We start from the raw sequence: 24,150 nt of genomic DNA, 5'->3' as shown, positions 1-24,150 counted from the left end.
CCAACTCTTTCTGGCCTGCCAAGTTTCAAAAGAGAGATCAGTCACGAGTCTTATAGGTCTCCCTTTATATGTGAGGGCACGTTTACCCCTTGCTGCTTTCAGAATTTTCTCTTTATCCTTGTATTTTGCCAGTTTCACTATGATATGTCGTGCAGAAGATCGATTCAAGTTATGTCTGAAGGGAGTTCTCTGTGCCTCTTGGATTTCAATGCCTTTTTCCTTCCCCACTTCAGGGAAGTTCTCAGCTATGATTTCTTCAAGTACCCCTTCAGCACCTTTCCCTCTCTCTTCCTCCTCTGGGATACCAATGATGCGTATATTATTTCTTTTTAGTGTATCATTTAGTTCTCTAATTTTCCCCTCATACTCCTGGATTTTTTTATCTCTCTTTTTCTCAGCTTCCTCTTTTTCCATAACTTTATCTTCTAGTTCACCTATTCTCTCCTCTGCCTCTTCAATCCGAGCTGTCGTGGTTTCCATTTTGTTATGCATTTCATTTAAAGCGTTTTTCAGCTCTTGGTGACTGTTCCTTAGTCCCTTGATCTCTGTAGCAAGAGATTCTCTGCTGTCAGCTATACTGTTTTCAAGCCCAGCGATTAATTTTATGACTATTATTCTAAATTCACTTTCTGTTATATTATTTAAATCCTTTTTGATCAGCTCATTAGCTGTTGTTATTTCCTGGAGATTCTTCTGAGGGGAATTCTTCCGCTTGGTCATTTTGGATAGTCCCTGGTGTGGTGAGGACCTGCAGGGCACTTCCCCTGTGCTGTGGTGTATAACTGGAGTTGGTGGGCGGAGCCGCAGTCAGACCTGATGTCTGCCCCCAGCCCACTGCTGGGGCCACAGTCAGACTGGTGCGTGCCTTCTCTTCCCCTCTCCTAGGGGCGGGATTCACTGTGGGGTGGGGTGGCCTGTCTGGGCTACTTGCACACTGCCAGGCTTGTGATGCTGGGGATCTGGCGTCTTAGCTGGGGTGGGTAGGCAAGGTGCACAGGGGCAGGAGGGGCAGGCTTAGCTTGCTTCTCCTTAGGTGATCCACTTCAGGAGGGGCCCTGTGGCAGCAGCAGGGAGTCAGATCCGCTGCCGGAGGTTTGGCTCCGCAGAAGCGCAGAGCTGGGTGTTTGCGCAGAGCGAGCAAGTTCCCTGGCAGGAACTGGTTCTCTTTGCGATTTTGGCTGGGGGATGGGCGGGGAAGATGGCGCTGGCGAGCGCCTTTGTTCCCCACCAAACTGTGCTCTGTCGTCCGGGGGCTCAGCAGCTTTCCTTCCCTTTGTCCTCCGGCCTTCCCGCTTTCTGAGCAGAGCTGTTAACTTATGACCTCCCAGCCGCTAAGTTGCGCTTGCTGTCGGAACACAGTCCGTCAGGCCCCTCCGCTTTTTGCAAGCCAGACTCGGGGGCTCTGCTTGGCCGGCGAGCCGCCCCTCCGCCCCGGCTCCCTCCCGCCAGTCCGTGGAGCGCGCACCGCCTCGCCGCCCTTCCTACCCTCTTCCGTGGGCCTCTCGTCTGCGCTTGGCTCCGGCGACTCCGTTCTGCTAATCCTCTGGTGGTTTTCTGGGTTATTTAGGCAGGTGTAGGTGGAATCTAAGTGATCAGCAGGATGCGCGGTGAGCCCAGCGTCCTCCTACGCCGCCATCTTCCCTCCAATCCTACTTCTTTTTGTTTAAATTTTGTGTGTGTGTGTTGCTTTTTTTAACGTTTATTTTTTGAGAGACCGAGAGAGACAGAGCATGAGTGGGGGAGGGGCAGAGAGAGAGGGGGACGCAGAATCGGAAGCAGGCTCCAGGCTCCGAGCTGTCTGCACAGAGCCCGACGCGGGGCTCGAACTCACAGACCGCCAGATCATGACCTGAGCCGAAGTCAGACGCCCAACCGACTGAGCCACCCAGGCGCCCCTGAGCGCTTTACTTCTAATACACATATCACCCCCACGGCAGCTCTATGAGGAAGATGCCGTCAGCCTCTCTGCAGAGGGAGAGGAGACTCCGTCCGGAGAGCATTATTTTTGGTGTTAGGAACACTTAACGGAGCAGCTGTTTGGGATGCCTGGGTGGATCGGTTGGTACACACACACACACACACACACACACACACACACGTTAAAAACCCCCAAACAGGGGCGCCTGGGTGGCGCAGTCGGTTGAGCGCCCGACTTCAGCCAGGTCACGATCTCGCGGTCCGTGAGTTCGAGCCCCGCGTCGGGCTCTGGGCCGATGGCTTGGAGCCTGGAGCCTGTTTCCGATTCTGTGTCTCCCTCTCTCTCTGCCCCTCCCCCGTTCATGCTCTGTCTCTCTCTGTCCCAAAACTAAATAAAAACGTTGCAAAGAAAAAAAAAAATTAAAAAAAAAAAAAACATAAAAACAAAAAACCCCAAACATAGCAGCAATCCTCTTAGCAAGTTTCAAGTGTACAATACCAACTGTCTCGTCCCCATTTCCCCCACTCCTCCAGCCCCTGCCAGCCACCTTCTGTTCTCTGTTCCTGCAGGTTGACTATTTTAGATGCCACATCCACACCACAAGTTGGGTATTATTGGGTAAATTATTATTACTGGGTAAATTATGAAGGGATACTTCCCAAACCCCGCGACCTCCATCACGATATTACCTGCGTGCTCTGTGACTTATTTGTTGACACTACACATCAGTTTATCCCTCTGGACTGTGGCCTCCTCAGAAGCACTCCCACGGATCTGTTTATCTTCGTATCTTCTGTGCATAGCAGCTCCAGGCAGAAAAGATGCTCAATCAGTATATTGTGAAAGAATGAATTTGTGAATTAGGATTCGAGGGAAACAGGAACACAAAAAGATGATGAGAAGGAGAAGAAAAGCATTTTGTTAGTGCCTACGGGGTACGGGACTCGGAAACTCTGTACTCACACAGCCTCCTGCAGAGGCTAAAAAGCTAAAAGCTTTAATTTCAGATATACCGGCAGCTAACATAGGTCCATCCAACCTGAGGCCCTTGAATGAGATGTGGGAGGTGGGGCAGAGCTTACTAGAACCTTTTTTTTTTTTTTAATATTTATTTATTTATTTTTGAGAGACAGAACGAGAGAGAAATTGGGAGTGGGGGAGGGGCAGAGAGGGAGTCAGAGAATCTGAAGCAGGCTCTGCACTGACAGCAGAGAGCCCCGATGTGGGGCCCGAACCTACGAGCTGTGAGATCATGACCTGAGCTGAAGTCAGACACTTTACTGACTAAGCCACTCGGGCGCCCCGCTTGCTAGAAACTTTATGACGGTGTCCTTACTCTGCCCTCTGATCTCGTCTTTCCTTGTTTTTTCCTCTAAGCTTCACTCCAGCCATCCGGAATTTCCCCCACCTATTCTCCTATGTGCCTAGATCTCTCTTGATTCTTCACTGGGAACTTTGCTCTGCCTATTAGTGGCTTTCTAGCTAATTTCTGAGCTCAGCTCACGTACCGCTTCCTCCAGGCAGCCTTCCGTGACTCTCACAGCCTGGATTAGGTGCTTTGCTGTGGTAAGAATTCTAAAGAAGCTCTCAAGATTTTCATTCCCTGGTGAGTTAGTCAAACGATAATCTAGGTGTTGCGGATCTGATGAAAATCCTATGTTGGTCGATTTTAAAAGGGGGGAATTTTCTGGGTTGACCTAATCTAATCACCTATGTCCTTAAAAGCAGAGAACTTTCTTTGGCCGGTGGTTGAAGAGGAAGGCAAAAGGGGATGTTAGAGAGATTCAAAGACTCAAAGTGTCATTTCCGGTTTGAAGATGTAAAGAGCCACGTGAGAAAGGATGAGCGTGACTTCCAAGGGCAGAGAGCATCCCACCCCCGCCCCCACCCCCACTCCCACCCTCCTAGGAAAGCCAGCAAGGACACGGGAACCTCAGTGCCAGCACCACACGGAGCAGAATTTTGCTGCCAAACTGAATGAGCTCCGGATAAGAGCCTTGCCTGGTTGACACCTTCATTCTGTCCTCCTAGACCCTGAGCAAAGAACCTCCCAATCCACTGGGCTTTCCCACCTACAGAACCCTGAGATTATCCCTGTGTACTGTTTTCAAACACTCAGTTGATGGTAATTTCATACACAGCGATAGGAAACAGATACCTTCGTTATGTGTTCCCTTGGAACTCTTATTCTCTTATTAGCACAGTGACATTGTGATGGCTTGTTAAATTATGTCTCCAACTCCATTGTGAGTGCCCTTAGGGCAGCGGTTCTGCTGTCCTTGTGCATGGCTGTTTCCCGATGCCAAGTGCAGTGCCTGAAAGACAGAAGGCGCTAAGATAATGTCGGTTAAGCGAGTAAGTCAATTTCCGCAAAGAGGGTCCGAAATGAGGTCCTAGAAGGGTCTGCCCATGGGCCTCAGTAGAAGGCTGTCCAGATGCTGTTTTGTGGGAGACTGCGTCAGCCTACCAACCCAAGACACACGGCTGTTATGCTGACGTGGTACTTGAATAATTGAGGGAACACAGTGCTCACCTTTCTGTGAGTATCTGAAGCTTTGCTGCTTTTCTTTCCTTTGGGCTAAAATGTTTCCCTTTCCTGAGAGGCGATTTGGCAATTCTCAGTGGATAATTGGAAAGCTCGAACTTTCCAACCCTGGAGTGGTACATTCAAAGATCTGCCATAGACTTGGTAGTGGGTACCAAATTGTGTGCCAAATTCATGCCTCAGATTCTTGGAGGAATTCTTCCTACACCTGTCAGTGTGGTCTGATTTGTATCTCAACCCATGTGTTTGCCAAGACTCTTGGTTGAAGGTAGGCTTGGGTAAAATGAGGATTTATAACTGCCTATACCTGGAATGTCTAAGGTTCAGAAATGTGGGTTCAGGAGTGATGAGATCCAGGGGCTGAAATGGGATCATCATGGATTTTTCTATCCCAACATATCCTGGTTCAACTTTCCTCCATGTGTTGATTTCATTCTCCAGATGGCTCTCTTTACATGGCAGGAAAGATGAGCCACAGACCATTGGTTCTAGGACTATATGATCATCACAGCTCATTATTTCCAAGGAAAAGTGGACTGCTTCTCTTCTTTTAAAAAAAAAAATGTTTATTGGGGCGCCTGGGTGGCGCAGTCGGTTAAGCGTCCGACTTCAGCCAGGTCACGATCTCGCGGTCCGGGAGTTCGAGCCCCGCGTCGGGCTCTGGGCTGATGGCTCGGAGCCTGGAGCCTGTTTCCGATTCTGTGTCTCCCTCTCTCTCCGCCCCTCCCCCGTTCATGCTCTGTCTCTCTCTCTGTCCCAAAAATAAATAGATGTTGAAAAAAAAAATTAAAAAAAAATGTTTATTTATTTCCTTTTGAGAGAGAGAGAACGAGCTCAAACAGAGAAGGGGCAGAGAGAGTGAATCCCAGGTAGGTTCTAGGCTGTCAGCACAGAGCCTGATGTGGGGCTCGAACTCACAAACCATGAGATCATGACCTGAGCCAAAACCAAGAGTTGGATGCTTAACATACTGAGCCACCCAGACACTCCTGGAATGTTTATTTTCATTGAAAAAAAAAATTTTAATGTTTATTTATTTTTGAGAGAAAAAGAGACAGAGTGCAAGCAGGGGAGGGGCAGAGAGAGAGGGAGACCCAGAATCCGAAGCAGGCTCCAGGCTCCGAGCTGTCAGCACAGAGCCCGACGTGGGGCTCGAACTCATGGACCACGAGGTCATAACCTGAGCTGAAGTCCGCTGCTCACCAGACTGAACCACCCAGGCACCCCCACTTTTTTTGGCAGTGTTTTCTAAATCAGGTCTATGTAAGTCTCCATCCTAGTTGGTCTCAACCTGTTTCTGTCCCGGTGTCTGGCCAGCCGGGGTCACCTGGCCACTTGGGTGGGGTGATCACAGAAGAAGTTAGCAGAGGAAGACGGAAGTGGTGCCAGATGGGCCACAAACCATGGTGAGCACCCCCCCCCCCCCGCAGTCCGCTTTCTTGAGACCCCTGGTCACCGTTCATTCCCTTGTGTCCACCAAGTCATTGTCCCCCTGCTTCCTGGAGCCACCCTCACTGCAGCTCCCCTTGCTGGTGACTTCAGTCACTCTGCCCGTCGCCTTCTCTCTGTTCCACACGGCGTCCTCATGGAAATCCCTGAGTAAACATAGATTTCCTTAACCAGGATTGCAGGTGCGACCCCTTAATTAAGAAGATCCAGGTAAAGCATGTAACGCCGAGAAGGCTAAATGGTACTAATTTACTTTGAGAAGACAAAATGATAAACTGCTCCTTTTCTGCACTCCTAGGGATGCTAATTGGCAATCCAGAGCTAATTTTCTGATGCCCGTTTTTCTTTCCTGGAGAAAAATGCAGGAGTGGAAACGGAGGTTAGAAAGAGCAAGTGGGTGCCCACAGAGGAGCTGGTCAAGGAGTGGGGTGTGGATGGAGGAGATGGAATGGAAAAGACTGGAATTGCCAGAAGGTCTTCAGAGAGCTGAAGGAATAGACCCGGCTGGAGGACAACGCAGGACTGCCCCGTCACATTCAGGAAGGAAAACCGCACTCATACCGGGAAGCCATCTGAGCTCTCTGGTAGGTATGCGTGGTGACTCACGAAGCAGCAAACTGTTTATTTTCAGAGGTATCCCAGCAGGGGCTGGATGTCCGCCTGCCAGAGACGCTACAGAGGGGAACCTGACAAGTGTGCGAAAAGGGAGGAGTTTCAAAATTCCTTGGAACTAGGGAAGTCTGAGATTGGCCATCCAGCCTGTTCCCTTCCAAACTGGAGGTGCAGTCGGAGCTCATGACGGCCTGGGAGCGAGCTTCAGGGATCATGGAACGATTGACCCATGGTCGTGTCCTCATGGGACGTAGCTGAGAGTTACAATTTGCATGGCTGCCAAGAACAATGCGAATTCTTCACTTTGTGGCATGAGTTCAAACGCTTGCAGAAGTTTCCTACGAATTCAGGATTTCTACCATTGAAAATCCATTCCATTTAAGACTTGGGGCCAATCCACAGCAGGGCCCCACAAACAGTGGGCCTCGGGACAGTAACTCTACCTGACTTGACTTTAGCTGCCTTTCTGCACATTGGGAAGATGGATGGATGCTCTCTAAGGTCTGCTCCAGTCCTCAGGGTTCCTGGAGTTCCAGGATTGCATAGATACACAGAAGAGCCTTATGTAAATCAAGCTTGGCAGGGGCCCTGCCTGAGGCAGCAGGCCTGGGCAGGTAAGGAGGTGGAGGGAGGGATCCTGCATAGATGCGGCCAGAGAATGCTGCAACATTGGCTTCCAGGCTGTTACTCCTGGGGCAACAGGTGCAAGTGGCAGAATAAACGAATAAATAATAAGTTCTCTGAGAGGACATCCATGTTCCTTTGTAGACTTTTGTCTGTTTAGTAACTAAGTATCTAGTCCACTGGGGGCATACTGGGATACTGTTGAATCCAAAATTGCTTCAGTCAGGGGCGCCTGGGTGGCTCAGTGGGTTAAGCGTCTGACTTTGGCTCAGGTCATGATCTCATCGTTTGGGGGTTCAAGCCCCCCAGCGAGTTCTGAGCCGACAGCTCGGAGCCTGGAGCCTGCTTCAGAGTCTGTGTCTCCCTCTCTCTCTGCCCCTCCCCTGCTCGCACTCTGCGTCTCTCTCGAAAATAAATAAAGCGTTAAAAAAAAAAAAAAAATCACTGCGGCCAAACCAAATGACTCATGATTCCCAGAGCCTGGTACACAGTCTGTGCTTCCTATGATGTCTATGCGTCTCTGTGATTCTGATTTGGGTTCTTAGCATGTTCTTGTCAACCAAAGGTCTTTAAAGCCAGCCTAAGTCAAGGGGGAGTCTTAGGAGACGTGAGAGGCAAGTTCATGGATGTCAAATGCAGGAAACAATGTACCGTTGGGCCACGTGGACCTGGGAGCTGGAAAGTTACACACACATTTCTGCCTCTCTCCGGGGTCTCCATGGTTCCCCATTTCCGTTTACCTCCATGGATGGTTCCATCCTCCCTCTCCTGTCATCGTGCACTTTTCTCTGCTGAGCAAAATACTGAAGGCAGGGATTTAGCATCGTGGGTACAAGAACGTGGGACCCACAATGCCCCCTTCACACCTGCGGAACCTGGCATGCTGCCCCTTTCTTCGGGCTCCTGTGTCTTGAGCTATAAATCGAACACCATACCAATGATCGAGGGTCATAAAGAAAAGCAATACCACGAGTTCCGCACTTGGTCCGTGGCTGGACTGTTGATTTCTTGAAGCAGGAGGGTCTCTCTTGTAAGGAAGGCACAAGGAAAGCAGGAATCAGGACAGGAAGTGGCCCCTAAAACTACCTGGCACGGTGCTATTGGAATCAAACAATTCCCAAACTGAGGAGACCTTTGAGATCGTGTGAGGAAATCTTGGCGTCCCGCACATTCCTTTCTTCCCTTACGTGCCCGAGAGCTTTTTCTCTTTGTCACACAAATGAGAAAAGAGCAGTGCCCGCACCTCAGGAAAACACATAGGAGTTTTGTTTCTAAACACCCTTCACTCATATGTGGCTCCTGAGAAACTTAATCAGAAGACCAGGGGGAGGGGAGTTGGGGGGGGGGGGAGTTACAGAAAGGGAAGGAGGCAAACCAGAAGAGAGTCTTAAATACTGAGAACAAACTGAGGGCTGATGGGGGGGGGGTGGGGGAGAGGGGAAAGTGGGTGATGGGCATCGAGGAGGGCACCTGTTGGGAGAGGCACTGGGTGTTGTATGGAAACCAAGTTGACTTTTGAAAAAAAAATTAAAAAAAAATAAAATAAAAATAAAAAGGGGCGCCTGGGTGGCGCAGTCGGTTAAGCGTCCGACTTCAGCCAGGTCACGATCTCGCGGTCCGTGAGTTCGAGCCCCGCGTCGGGCTCTGGGCTGATGGCTCAGAACCTGGAGCCTGTTTCCGATTCTGTGTCTCCCTCTCTCTCTGCCCCTCCCCCGTTCATGCTCTGTCTCTCTCTGTCCCAAAAATAAATAAACGTTGGAAACCAAGTTGACAATAAATTATATAAAAATAAATTAATTAAAAATAAATAAGCGCCCTCCGCCGCAGGTGTGAGAGCTAGTCACACTTTTCATTCCAGCTGGGTTTACTCCCGTCACTGGCGCCGACACAGGAGTCACTCTGCTGGTCCCGGGAGCACCGCAGCGCAGTGGATCGATGGAGGCAAAGAGGCCGGTCGTGCCTTGTTTTCATCCTCGTGATGAAGCAAGAACACTGCCGGCAAACAGGGGCAGCTGGGATGCTGGTGGATGTTTCCATGCAGGCAGGAAGCCAGGTTCAACCACCTGGACCTTGAGTCTCTAACAGAACCTCCCGAGATCCCTTCCAAGATGGTTGCCGGCAGACCCGCCTGCCTTGTGTCTATCAGCAGGAGCACATGTTTCGGCATGCCTCTGTGGACCAGGCGCTGCCCTAGGTGTTCCACTGAATACTGACATTAGCCCAGTGACTTCAGCCCTGATGTTCCCATTTGATGTAAAAACTAAACAAGGCCTCAGAGAGGTGAAGCCACCTCGTCGGGATCACACTGCTGGTCAGTGGGGCAGCTGGGATCAAAACCAGATCGGTCCTGCACCGCCGGTGGGAGTGCACACTGGTGCAGCCACCCTGGAAGATAGCATGGAGGTTCCTCGGAAAGTTAGAAATCGAACTACCCTACGATCCAGCAATGGCACTACTAGGTATTTATCCAAAGGATACAGCTGTGCTGTTTCAAAGGGGCCCGTGCACCCCGATGTTTATGGCCGCGCTATCGACAATAGCCAAAATATGGAAAGAGCCCAAATGTCCATTGACAGATGAATGGATAAAGAAGACGTGGTTTGTGGGGCGCCTGGGTGGCTCAGTCGGTGACGCGTCCGACTTCAGCTCCGGTCGTGATCTCGCGGTCTGTGAGTTTGAGCCCCATGGTGGGCACTGGGCTGACAGCTCGGAGCCTGGAGCCTGCTTCGGATTCTACGTCTCCCTCTCTCTCTGCCCCTCCCCTGCTCACATTCTGTCTGTCTGTCTCTCTCTCTCTCTCAAAAATAAACATTAAAAAAAAGAAGAAGACGTGGTTTATATGTACAATGGAGTATAACTCGGCATTCAAAAAGAATGCCATTTACAATAACATGGATGGAACTAGATTGTATTACACTGAGCGAAATTAGAGAAAGACAAATATCATATGACTTCACTCATATTTGGAATTCAAGATACAAAACATGAACATAAGGGAAGGGAAGCAAAAATAATATCAAAACAGGGAGGGGGACAGAACATAAGAGACTCTTAAATATGGAGAACAAACAGAGGGTTACTGGAGGGGTTGTGGGAGGGGAAATAGGGTAAATGGGTAAGGGCTTTAAGGAATCTACTCCTGAAATCATTGTTGCACTGTATGTTAACTGACTTGGATGTAAACTTAAAAAAAAAAATTAAAAAGATAAACATACATCTAAAATAAACAACAGCAAACCAACACCAGATCTGTCCATCTTCAAAGTACAAGCCCTTCCCCACAATAGCTAATGGCTAATCCCTTCCACGCACAACTGCATTTAACCTTCATAAGAGCAGAGCAAGGTGACTGTTATCAAGGAGTGCGAGGCTCCGAGACGTTAATTAAATTATCCCCAGTCCCAGATTCATGGACCCTGCATTTCTTCATCTTATGTTGCTTTGCACCGGGTCCCGGGTTACAGCTGTGAATGACCTACGTGTTCTCACCTTCACGGAGCATCCTCCCTATTGGGGAGCGAGGTGTATTGTGCCACGTGATAACCCATGATGCGGTAGGAAGTGACATAATGGGACACACGTAGCCTTGTGACATTAGAATGAGAGCGGTGTCTGGGAAGAGGTCCTTGAGGAGGTGTAAGCGGAATCCCGGCTAGGAAGGGAGAAAGCAGGTGCTGTGGTCTGAATGTTTGTGTCACCCTAAAATTAAGTGTTGAAGCCCTAACCTTAGGAGTGATGGTATTTCAGGTCGGGACCTTGGGAGGTAATTAGTTACATGAGGTCATGAGGGTGGGCCCCCAAGATGGGATTAGTGTCCTTAGATGACGAAGAATGACCAGGACTGGCTATTTGCCCTGTGAGGGCACAGTGAGAAGCCAGCTGTCTTCAAGCCAAGAAGAGGGCTCTCACCGGGAGCCCGAATCTACTGGTACCTTGATTTTGGCCTTCTGGCCTCTGGAACCATGGGAAATAAATGTCTGTACTTTAAGCCGCCTGGTCGATGGTATTTGTTACAGCAGCCTGAGCGGACTAATACGGCAGGACTCTAACCTAATTCAGGGAGGCCACAGGGTCTCTCTCCTCTGCCTGCTGCCTTCTGCCAGCAAGGAAAGTTAAGAAATATTAGCAATGCACGGTGTTCAAAGTTACCCAAATGTTCTGCCTGGGCCTGCACAGGTCTTTCTGGAGTAGGTTAAGGACAAGTCCAGGGAGAGTTACTGGGTTTCACTGGGGAGAAGGCAATAGACGGGTAGCCACTAACTGAAATGTTTCTGGGCGTTGAGTCAGTTTCTAGGGGAAATGGAAGGTGGATGAACTGGCACCCGTGAGTGTGTCTGACATCCGCCTCTTCCTGGTTCTGGATACAATTTCACCAGTAAAACATAGTTTCTCAGTGTGATGGCTGCTACTGACAAGGTAAACGAAGCCCCCTCAGCTTTGAGGTCAGGGAGTGAGGAGGGAGAGGCCAGAAGATACTTTCCTAGTGTGAATGTTTTTTTGTTTGTTGTTGTTGTTGTTTTTATGGGCTCCCGGCATGTTAGAGCTGGAGGGGAACTTAGATTCAGCCAAGTCCAACCCCCCACATCTGACAGATGGAGAAGGGGGAGTCGCCAGTTCAAGGGAAGCGCTCCGTGGTGGCAGGGCTGGGAAGAGAACCCTTGTCCGTCCATCTCGGAAACAGAGACTTCTCTGGGGACTTGAAGCACAAAGTGGTTACGTAAAGGGAATTAACGACATATAGAGTTATTGAAAACACGAGAAGAGCAGGAATCAGGGAACACTGTGACCCTGTGATCTTCCCACCTTTCTTGGGGGTCTAGCGTCCATGTGGCTTTCTGTTTCCCTCAGCATATGCCTTCCTTGCTCTAAAAAATCTACCCCTTTTAAAAATGTTTATTTCTTTATTTTGAGAGGGAGAAAGCAGGGGAGGGGCAGAGAGAGAGAGAGGGGGAGAGGGAGAGAGAGAACCCCAAGCAGGCTCCACACTGTCAGCGCAGAGCCCAACATGGGACTCGATCTCACAAACTGCGAGATCATGACCTGAGCCGGAACCAAGAGTCGGACGCTTAATCGACTGGGCTACCGAGGCTCCCCGTGCATTTTATTTTAAAGGACATATGGGCACGTTTAGAAATGAACTAGAAAAAGTCAAATGTTATGATAGGAAAATGGGCAAGATTCAGTCAGGCATCCAGGCATAGACTGTAGGTATGGACAGATCTGGATTCTACTTCTGGCTCCGTCTATCATCCCCATTTTGTATCTAACGTTACTGGCCAGAGCACAGTCGAAGCTTTCCAGAAAGACTCCCCCAAGTGAGAAAGCTAGATGGGGCGTGGCTTTTTGGGGGGATCCCTTAGTTCTGGGATACAAATGTAATGTGTGGGATCCCTTAGTTCTGGGATACAAATGTAAAAATTTGGAATTATAAACCCCTGCATTTCAACACTGGGAAATTATTGCCATACGTACAAGTGAGTGAGTTGCTCATTTATAGTCATACCATGTCCTTATTTATCGTCTGTTTCATTCCCACAAGGGTCTGAGGGAGCTGTGATTCTGTATTAGGCCAGACTGAGTAGCAAATCGATCTGAGCTCCGAGTGCTGGGAGGGACCAAAGCTTTTTAGCTGTAGCTACTGCAACATTTTCTCCCCTTTCTCCACTTGGCAGCATAATGTTTTGCAAAAGAGACAAAGATAAATATTCGCACTTAAAAGTAGAAGAATCAACAGATGTCACGGATATTTTTAAACCAATTACTGAGCCAGTCCTGCAGAAGCAGGCACATGAAATATAGATGTGGCTTCCTGCACCAAATCTGATTTGTTTCTGAGACCATTCCTTCATCACAGCTCGAGCCGCATTCCAATGTACCCAGAACAAACTGATGAACAATTGGCATTCGGGGTTGTTAGCAACCCTGCAGACAATTTACGAGGCGCACTATGGCCATCGTCTTTAATAACAATCAACGCAGAGCGCTGTTTTCTCACCAAGGGCTGGAAGCGGGAGGCACTGACTGCTCAGACCCCCTCACGTGACCGGCTAAGCAAGGAAATATCTCCTTCTGTTCCTCTTCCAGTTTGAGCGGAAGGCGTGTTTTCATGCAAATGGACAAGGTGAGGCAATGATGTCCAGGCTGCAGCTTTGGAGAGGGAGCTCTCTGAAGCCTTACGGTATGTTCCTGCACACCTCCTGCTAGGGTTCTATGTAATAATACTTCACTGCCTTGTGGCGGGACTGAGTGTTCTTGTGTGATAGAGGTGTCCTCATTTTTTAGAAAGTTTATTTATTTATTCTCAGATGGGGGAGGGGCAGAGCGAGGAGAGAGGGGATCCCACGCAGGTCCTGCACTGTCAGTGCAGAGCCCGATGCGGGGCTTGACCTCACGAACCGGGAGATCGTGACCTGAGCCGAAGTCAAGAGTCGGAGGCTTAACCGGCTGAGCCACCCAGGGGCCCCGAGGTGTCCCCGTTAATAAGGACAGGTGCTCGGCCTAATGCATTCACAAATCATCACCGAGCTGCTGATTTGTGCAAGGCGCCGGAGACACAGTTGCAAACAAGATAGACAAAGTCGCTGCCCTCCCGGAATTTGGGGTGGGGGGGAGAAATTTCATTCCACGAGGAATTACAAATGTGGCCAGTATTAATGAAAAGATGTTGGCTACCTTTCCTCCATTCCTGGGTATAATCCAATGGCTTTCAGCGTGTGGTCCCCACATCAGTACTGGCAGCTTCATTCGGGAACTTGTCAGAAATGCTCATTCTCAGGCCCCATCCGTGGCCCCGCTGATTCAGAAACTCTGGGGATGATGGCTAGCGATCGGTGGTTTAGCAAGCCCTCCCGGTCGTTTTGCGGCATGCCCCAGCTATTGTGGCCCAACTGGGTCAAAACCCATGATAGTTGAATGGGGGTCAAAGAAATACGTTATTAGAGCGGCAAGAAAATGCCACGTAAGCCTCACGGTACAAGTTTTCCAGTAAACCGTGTTGGAGAATGTGGTCTGGGGGCCGGAGTAGGCTATGTGTCTTCCCCACATCCAGACTTTGGAGCCTGTCTGGGGGGAGAGGCGGATCTTCTAATGCAGGGGACGCCCAGCCGACTCCCTGCAGCATCGCAGGACTACCTTGTCAACTAAGAAGCACAGACAATCTCAGGCCTTCACTGTCCACCCAAAGGAAGACCCAAGCAGGCGGGCTCACCTCAGGGGAGTGGAGGTAGAAGGGGAGCCCTTCCTATAACCCCGAGTCAGGCAGTGAAGGAGCGCCGGAGGCCGGCTGCACCGTGGGTGAAATGACAACTTCTAGCACGTTGGTCCCTCGGTGAAACATGGCTGGGGCTCTGATCGGCACCAATTGGATTAACTATTCTTGGGGGTGCAGGGGAGGGCGTGAAGCAAATGGGACAAAGAGGCTCCGTCTTCCTCTTTTTGGCCTGGAGGAACAGGGTGGAAGTCTCACCTGCCACGGGGCTGAGGATTGTGGCTTCTCCTAAAACGGGGAAGATAGAAGAGGCTACAAACGGGAGGTGGGGGGTGGCAAGGCGTTTTAGGCGGGAGTCAGGTCAGGAACGTTCTGGAGCCATAGGGGAAGAGCCTCCGTTTTGGTTCATTTGGTGAGATTGTTTCCCATTCACTGCATGCTTTCAATTTCTCCTTTGACCCTGGTGACTTTCCTCTATTTCTTTAGTGTTAGTCTCTGACTTCCTACCTCCTTCTCTTATAACCTGTCTCCTCACTCATCGTCCTTACGCCAGGCGACTGTTACCGACTGAGGCTTCTGTAACTCTGAAACGCGGCAGAATCGTCAGAACTATCACGGGAGCACCGGGCTGTGGGTTGTGTCTCTGGCGGGGAGGGTGTGATTATGGGGCAGATGGCCACCTACGCGCAGGTCAACATTGCCTTGAAATCAATCGGCGACTCACTGAGGAGTGTGGCCAAAATGTCCAGCATGTGGCCTTGAATCTCATCAGGGGACTGTCACCCGAAGGGATGACAAAGGAGCATGGGGGAAAATGCAAGTACCTTGTGAGGCCAGAGAAGGAGGCCCACCACCTCCAGGGTTCTGAAAGCAAGGTCAGCGTGTATGGAAAAAGTCACAGAAAAGCCGCAGCTCCCCCAGGAAGCTTCCAGATTGAAGTGCCTGATGCTCTCAGAACTGGAGCACCTTTTGTGGGGGGAATGGGATTTCCCACTGCTGCTTTAATTTCCACCCGTGCACCAATGTCTCTTATACCCACAGCATGAACCTGTCTCAGGAGCACAAGAGCTACTTACTCAGCTACGTCTTGTTCTCAACTGGGCTGATGGCCTTCATTTCGGATCGCCTCTCCTGTGCGTCCCATCACGAGCGGGTGCGACACCATGGGATGAATGCTAGGCAGGCAGACAAAACAGACACGTGCCGTAAGTTCATTCGGGTGTCCTGGAGCTCCCACCTGTCTAGGCAGTTCTTCCAGAGCCTGCAAAATATAGCAGTCCTCTCTTCCCACCAGACCTCCTAACCAGTTGCAAAATGAGGCAAACTAGGCAGGAAGACGGAGAAACAAAACCTCTCGATGAATGATAACGTGTGGTTGGGGAGAATGTTGCTTAGTTGAAGAGCCAAGATGAACTTGCTGGTTCCTCCAGCCTAGGCCATGGAAGAGCCCGTCTGAGGGAAAATCTGAGCATCCAAAGGAGACACCCAGATCTCTGCTTCTCGCTGGTCCCCAGGAGATAGAAAGAGAGACCAAAAGAGTAATGTTCATGGTGCTTATGAGGCTACCTCCAGCTTCTTGAGACATCGGGCCGATGGACTTGTCCTCCAACGCTCGCTCCACCACTATGGGGAGGAGCGGAGGCAGAAGGCCAAGCCTATCTAGGCAGAATCTTCCATACAGAAGGACAGTGAAGAGAAGAGAAAGCTTTCCACAGCAGCAACCTTAATGCCTTCATTCCCTCCTGCACCTGCTTCTCGCTTCTCGAAACAGAATGGTGCACAGTGAAGACGACGTTTCAGATTAACAGGCAGCGTGGGAGCCTGGAGTTGGGAGTTAATCCATTTGACCTGAGGGCTTGGAGGAAGGCTAAAAAGAAAGCGTCCTTGGCGGAAGGATTGTAACAAAAGTGGAGGGGAAGAGAAAAATGTCCAGTGCCCTCTTCCATGTGGAATGTGTGGGGAACTTGCAGCAGGGACGTTGTCTTAGTAGATAAAGCACAAGACAGAGGTGTGTCTGGGAGTAAGGGTGACCAAGGACCGGGGCATCTCCCAGGCATCATCCTGGCAGGGCCAAGAACGTTGGAGAAAATCTTCCTGCTGATGCAGAAAGCTGTGTCTCTGGTATCATTCAGCTTTCAGGCCGGCTACCATATCTGGGCTTTTTGCTTCCACCAGTTGGGACAGGAGAGCCTTGTTCTTTTACGGAGCATCACAGAACCTCACAGAGAGGTTAGGGGAGAGATGTTCCTCGAAACCTTGCGCAGGCACTTATATTTTCTAAAGAGATGGGCAGAATGCCAGAGCAGAAATGGGACTCTTTGGAACCTGTAAAACACCGTTAAGTTTCATCTTTTAGAGTCAAAGGAATGAGTGGCTTTATTTATTTATTTTTTTTTCCGGAAATTCTTCATAAAAGCCACTTTGCAAAGTCTGGAGTGCAGGATGTGTCACACCGAAGGCACTTGTATTTTTACCTTGGAAGAGAAGGTGCTGCTGTCACTTCTCTTTGTTCTAAAGGATGGGATCTTTCTGGTGCTGGGACAGTTTCCCCCAGAAGCCTCCCCTATCTTTTTTCAAAGTAGGCTGCACGCCCAGTGTGGAGCCCAGTGTGGGGCTTGAAACCACCTTAAGATCAAGACAAGCTGAGATCAGGAGTCAGACACTTAACCCACTGAGCCAGCCAGGCATCCCCTATTTTTTTTAACCCCCAGAAGCGATTTCCACAAAAGAATCAGGAAGGTATGAGAAGTGGGTTGTGAATATTATTGTTCTTTATTGCAGGTATGTCCACGCTGGCTTGGAATAAAAGAATAGAAGGGGTGCCCAAGATGAGCCAGGAATAGGACCAGGCACTGCAGGTACTTTTTTCATTCTAAGCAATAGGGTGCTGTTATTCCCATCATATAGATAAGAAAACTGAGTCCCAGGACTGTGTCACTTTGTGCTCTTCCTAAGGCACCATGCTTGTTCTCTAGAACGTTGGACCAGAGATTAGGTCTAATCTTAATTTTTGTTTCTTCTCTTCCTAAACCCCATTCCTGCATTGCTTCTATCACTCTGAGTAGGTGGCTAGCCCTTTTCTTGTCCTTGGTCTCCTTGGGGGAAAATATTCAAGATACGACTTAAAAAAACGAGACTTACATTTGTCCAACATCCAGAGGATTGGTGTCCCATGGTGAGTTCTAACTCATACAATCTAGGGACTAACTCACCCATTTCCAGAACTTTCCTTAGAAATTGCTATTTACTCAAGATCCACGTATGAGTGAAAGCATATGATACCTGTCTTCTCTGACTGACTTTTTTCACTCAGCATCGTACTTTCCAGGTCCATCCATGTTGCCGCAAATGGCGGCAGCATGGCATGATTTCATTCTTTCTCATTGCCAAGTAGATTTCCATTGATGAGCACTGGGTGTTGTGTGTAAGTGATGAACCACGGGAATCTACCCCAAAAACCAAGAGCACACTTTACACACTGAATGTGAGCCAATTTGACAATAAATTCTATCAAAATGTTTTTTATTAAAAAATTTAAAAAAAGAAATTGCTGTTTACTGTATGAGCCCTATCAGAAGCATCACCACATTACCGCTAAAACTTTTCTCTAATGCTTATGTTTAAATCTTCAAATTAATACATGTTCCTTAAGGGTAATTTTTTAAACTGAAAACCGAGAGAAGATAAAAATAAAAATCCTACAAACGTCCGTTAATCACCACAGTAATACCTAGCATTTTTCTTTCCGAGTTTTAGAGTTAAACCACTTTTTAAATGTTGTTTTTTTTTTTTAATTCACTTATTTATTCTTGAAAGAGAAAGAGAGTGTGCCTGCATAAGCAGAGGAAGGGTAGGGAGAGAGGGAGAGACTGAGAATCCCAAGCAGGTCTCCGCACTGTCAACGCAGAGCCCGATGACGCGGGGCTCGAACCCTTGAACCACGACTGAGCCACCCCGGCGCCCCAGAGTTAAGCCATTTTTGGACATTTGTGAGACACTCAAATTCTCCCTCCTTCATCTGTACACGGAGTCCAAAAGCAAGTTGTGCAAGTTCTCCAAGCCTTGGCTTCCTGCTCCTGCCATGGTTAGCTTGACGACGAAAGGCCATACGCCTGGGGAGCATCAGACACAGTGCCTGACACAGAACTGGTCTCTACTAAATCGTAGCCATTAGCACTGCCACCCAAGTTCAGGCATCGGAGTCCTTGTGTTTGCTGGAATCCCAAACCGGTGCCCCGTGATACACTCTTTGTCTTCCCAGAGACCTCCTGACCTTCCTTTCAGGGGTATTGATGTTTAAGAATAATCAGTTGAGGAGCGCCTGGGTGGCTCGGTAGGTTGAGCGTTGGATTTCGGCTCAGGTCATGATCTCGCGGTCCATGAGTTCGAGCCCCGCGTCGGGCTCTGTGCTGACAGCTGGGAGCCTGGAGCCTGTTTGGGATTCCGTGTCTCCCTCTCTCTCTGGTCCTCCCCGCTCATGCTCTGTCTCTCCCTCCCTGTCAAAAATAAGTAAACATTAAAAAAAAAAAAAAATCAGTTGAGTGCCCTGTGAGCCCAAGGGGCGGGGCTCTTATCTCTTATCTATCGCTTATTTTCCCAGTACCTAGAAAAGTAGCTGGCACCTCGTAATTTCTCAGTATTTATTGTTGAGTAAAGGAATAATTACCCAGGAATAAAGGAATAAGCACCCAAGACTTTTCTAAAGAGATTCACACTATGCCAACGTGGTACTTTCTATGTGCTCATTCATTCATAAACATTTATTAAATGTGGACCATGTTCTTCGCATTAAAACATCACTGTCAAGGGGACAGATATGAATCAGGCATGGATCTTGCTGTTGAGGAGCTTGTGGACTGAGAAGGGGGACATAGTCCAAGGGAGAAATGATAGGTGACAAGGGAGGTACTTAGACAGTGTTATGAGTTTTCAGGAGAGAGTTCCACGGGCTTCCGCTTTTAACTGTTGGAACCAGAGTGACAAGGACGTTTGAACAGACCTTTGAAAGGTACCTATATACTTGTTTACTCAACCAATCTAGGAAAATAACCAGCCAGTCAGTGGATAAATGAGTTAGATTAAAAAAAAAAAAAAAAAAGCCCATACAAGTAAATAGTCAATTGAATTGACCAGCTGTCTAACTTAACTGTCTAGTTGATTCAGTCAAAACAATCTTGTTTGGGCATCAGTGCTCCCATACGTATTTCCATGGCAAATGAGAAATTTGCCAGGCCCTGTGTCTTGTCTCGAATCTCCACACCGAGAGCTCTGACTTCAACAATTCATTAAAACCTTGTGTCTGTGCCAAGATCTCCTTGCTTCTCCACCCTCCCCCCCCTCCACTCCTTCATTAAAACGGAGTGATTATGCAATCCTATCCCTCTGCACAGGGCTCCTTCTAAAAATGTCCTTCTGCAAATGTCGTGGTCATGGCTGATTGGCACCAGGAGACGGCGGGAGACGGCGGGAGGTGGCAGCAGCCGGCGGGAGCTCTTCTTCTGAGTCTAGTTTGGCAAAATGCTTTCTCAGGGATGGGCCGTGGGTCACTCCCAGTGCCAAGTGCACAGACGAGCAGGAGTCAAAGGGAGAGGAGACCAAGGGCAGCGTAGGGCAGGTAAAGTGGCAGCTGAGTGGATGACAATAAGTCAGGGACTCTTAGAGCTCCCAAGAAGCTTGGCTACAATGAGGTCCAATACGTTTATGTCACAGATAAAGTGGTTCCAGAGCACGCAGCTGGTGGTGGGAACACCGAAGTTGGTGGCAAGCTTTCTTTCCCTCACCCTCCTGTGTCCCATCTCCTGTGTGGAGGGTGAGAGATGAACAGGCATGTGAGAGGCCGGGACCACGCTGTTCACAGGCGTCACGTCTTGACCGGGCCACTTCCTGACCCATGAAATAGATGCACAGGGTGCCGTAGGGGAGGCGGGAGGGCACTGGTTGTTGCCTTTGGGAAATTAGATCATGAAAAAGAAGGGGTGTGGGTAGAGGGGTGGGGGGCCAGAATGAAACAGCCGTTCAGTGGTGCAGAGAAAGATGTGAAGGAGCCTTCTCCCGTGAGTGACCATTGTCACCATGTAGAAGTCACCCATGCTGGAACGCCACATTTTGCACATTGAGTGTTGATGTATACCGTACTAAACCAAACGGAACAGCCCTTCAAATGCCAGCCTCCAGCCTCCCAGGTTGCGACTCACAAGTCTCACAAATCAGCGTTGATGAATTGTCTACGGTCTGGTGATGGCCGACGCTCATCTCTTTGTTCTGAGTGTGAGGGCCGTGCAGGCCAGAGGACTCTGTCTTCCGTCCCTGCTTCGCCCTTTGTGGGTTCCTAGGAAAGATTAGGATGGGTTGTTCCCTCCACTTCCCATGGGCTGTGGGAAAACCGAGGGGGCTCTTGGGCTCTCTCCCAGCCTAGTCCTGCCCCACGCTGGCTCAACGGGGAGATCGACTCTGGGGACACACTTCCTTTCTTGGGTACCCACTTGGGGAGAGAGCACAAGTGTCCGGAAGGGACCACAAGTCTTTCCGAGATGTTCTATTGGAAACCCCTTGCTCATCCTTGGTGCTGACTCCAGATGGGGGAGGGCGACAGGATCGGATGAGGCCCTCTCTTTCTAATATTCTGTCAATATCTAGCTCTGGTATAGCTTCTCGAATATTTTTCTTCTTTTCAGTCATGTTTTTTAGTCAAGTTGTGGCAGACAAGGAAAAGTCCTTTTAGCTTACATTCCCCAAAATAACAGTAGCTGTCATTGATGTACTAGGCACTATTCCAAGTGTTTTATGTATTTAATATGATGGTCACGACTCTCTGAGGGAAGTACTCTGGTTCTTACACACCTGATGTCTGAACAAATCGAGGCATGGAGAGGTTAAGTGACTTGCCCACGTGTGGGTCCAGTGGCAGGGCCAGCACTGTCTGAAGCCAGCCAGCCCGAAGTGCATGCTCCTACTGAGTGCTCCGTCTCTCCGATTGAGCCCCGCCTTGTGGCTCTTTAAAACATAAAAGCCAAGAATGTGACATCCTGGGTTCTTCCCGGGACACTTTCCCTGGTACTTTGGTCTGAATGCAGAGGTACACGCAGAGACTGTGGTGTGAAAGAATATCGGTTACTCTTCCCGTCTTAGTGACTGGATCCGTCATGCATTGGTTGAGAAGATTAATTTGAAAAACATGATAGAACTATTCTTTGATGGAGAGACGGGCCCCTATCAGGTCAGGCTGAGTCACATGAATTGTTTTGTTTGTTTGGCGGCTTCTTCGCTTCTGATGCTGCAGGAGGGTTGAGGCAGGGCCCTGAAGCAGGACTACCCAGACCAAAGAAGACCAGGCCAGTGGACCCATGTGTTCCCCTCTCTGATCTTTTACACCTGGCTGATGATGCCAGTCAATTCTGGCTGTGTTTCCTGGTGAACCCAGATGCAGCCTCAGACTTTTTCTCAGTCCTCAGCTAATAAAGCAACTTCTGCCTGCAGAATGGAGCTGGTATTTAAGACAGGAGCCATTTACCCTGGCTAGCTGAAAAATAACAAGAAGGATACAGGCAGAGAACAACCCAAAGCTAGGTAACCTGAATGGTAAAATTTGGCATGCTTGTCTGAGACTCTGGGGCCCCATTAATCCTTGCCCCACACCTATTTTTTGTGATAATAATTTAGGAGCACAGCTCAGACTTCTAGACTCCCTGAAATCCAGTTCCAAGAAAGCCCAAGACCTACTGAGAAAAGGGCATTCCTGCTCCTTTCCACTTTGAACTTGACTTCCATCACTAGATTGGCTGTTCCTGGCATCATTAAGCCCTACCCAGAAAAGACTTTACCTTACCCCAAGTGTGTGCTGAGGCCCCTGGGCTACAGAAGAATAATCATGATCCAAGTGAAAGACAGACAACAGAACAGGTGGGCATTTCAATAAAGTGAGGTTGTCCTATAACCCTAACTCACACTTATAAGGGACTTGCTACGATCTGGGCACTGTTATAAGTGTGTCACATATAACTCATCTGGATGCTTACAATAATCCTATGTAGACAGTTGTATTATTACAGAAGGGAGATTAAGGCAAAGAGAAGTTATATAATCTATCACCTATTCTTGTATACCTGAGCATACATCTGGGCTTGTGCTTGGGTTTCGAAAGGAATACTTAGTATTAGGGTGGAGGGAAGGAAGGATATATTCTTAAGCACCTGCTACATGCCATGAACCATGTTATGTGCCCTTACATATGGTCTCTCATATTTCTTCCTCCTAGCCCTGCTGTTTTCCTTCCCCCACACATGATTCCTTGGAAGGAAATTCGCTCTTCCAAGGTCACACAGCTGGACAGTAGTGGAGTTAGGGATTCAAAGCCTACTCAGTTTTCCTTTGCACTCTAAATTTCTCATTCCACTCTAAGAAGTTAAAGAAGAATGTGCTTCTCGAAAGGAGAAAAAGGAAGTTGATTTGGTAATAGAGAACTCTGGTGCTTTGCCATTTGAAGGGCCCCTCTGATACCCCATCCTGAAGATCTCATATCAACTTCAAGATTCACTGTAATTTGGGGAGAGATAGCGGGAGGGAGTGGGGGTGAGAACATGTGAGATCTTGGTTAGGTTTTGCAGAAGCCAACAATTGCTATGATCCAGGACTGTTCTCTCTGGTCTGTGACCTGCCTCAAGGTGTTGCTAGAAGGCAATTAAATGTTCTAGTTTGAAATAAGTTATACTTAAGGAAAGAGAAAGAAATAGCAAAGTGTAAAAGCTCCAATTCAAGATGATCCTTCTTTCCGATCTGCTTGCTGCAACTGAGAATGACATCAGTGTTTTCTACTTATTTTATTGGAAGGTGAATAATGGCTTCTTAGAGGCTCTGAATTTCCGTCATTGTCAGGGCTACAATCTAATGGTTTAATATGAGGAAACAGAAGTGCTGTTTGGGGAGAAAGTCCATGCCCTCGAGCCTGTCTTGACTTACCTTGGCGTTAACAAATTCTTTCCTTCAGGGCAGGTTCTGGTTTCTGGTTGGAAAGATCTCAGTATCTTCCCCATAACTGCCAGGCCAAATGAGAAGCTGCCTGACATCTGGCCTCTCGTTCTTAACATTGTTAAAAATTGGATTCCCCAATCCTCTGACTTCCCTTGACTTTATTGATCCAAGTTCCTCAAAGCTTCCAGTCCACAAATAGTGCTATTTGTGAGAACAAAACCATAGAGGTTATAAGATATCACTTTATTTTCCAACCATCCACCCATTCATCCATCCATCCATCCATCCATCCATCCATCCATCTATCCATCCATCCATCCCAAACCCCTAGTGAGTACCCACCCTGTGCAAGATGGAGCAAAAAAAAAGTTCAAAGTGCAAAGTGCAAAGGCCTGAGGCTGTAACGAGCTCTGCCTGTTTGAGAAACAGAAGAAGACAATGTGGTTGGAAGGTGGGGAAAAAGAGGGATACCAGAAAGAGAGGAAGGGTCCGCCATGGAAAAGATCATGGATTTTGACCTAAGTACCATAGAATGCCATGGCAGAGTTCTAAGCAGAAGGACTCTCTGAGCTGGTTTTGTTTTAAGAAGGCCACCCTAGGGGTGCTTGGGTGGCTCAGTTGGTTAAGCGTCTGACTTCAGCTCAGGTCGCGATCTCACGTTCCGTGAGTTCGAGCCCCGCGTCGGGCTCTGGGCTGATGGCTCAGAGCCTGTAGCCTGGTTCCGGTTCTGTGTCTCCCTCTCTCTCTGCCCCTCCCCCATTCATGCTCTGTCTCTCTCTGTCTCAAAAATAAATAAATGTTACAAAAAAAAATTAAAAAAAAAAAGAC

The 24,150-nt window shown here is 48.8% G+C and overlaps 1 long non-coding RNA gene across 5 annotated transcripts in view; it reads left to right on the top strand.

The window, feature by feature from the left end:
* Positions 1-24,150, top strand: part of LOC121042991 (uncharacterized) — a 172,003-nt gene that overhangs the window by 101,114 nt on the left and 46,739 nt on the right. For 3 of the 5 annotated variants that reach the window (XR_005796612.1, XR_005796613.1, XR_005796611.1), the window contains 3 exons: positions 6,268-6,496; positions 13,233-13,326; positions 17,137-17,213. This is a non-coding gene — a long non-coding RNA (uncharacterized LOC121042991). The remainder of the gene's footprint in view (positions 1-6,267; positions 6,497-13,232; positions 13,327-17,136; positions 17,214-24,150) is intronic. The other 2 variants (XR_005796614.1, XR_005796615.1) reach the window with 2 other exon arrangements.

This window comes from Herpailurus yagouaroundi, unplaced genomic scaffold, assembly GCF_014898765.1.
Source record: "Herpailurus yagouaroundi ecotype Mexico unplaced genomic scaffold, PumYag 186, whole genome shotgun sequence".
Lineage (NCBI taxonomy): Eukaryota > Metazoa > Chordata > Mammalia > Carnivora > Felidae > Herpailurus > Herpailurus yagouaroundi.
Note: the sequence above shows the minus strand (reverse complement) of the source record. Positions and strands in the feature narration are given on the sequence as shown.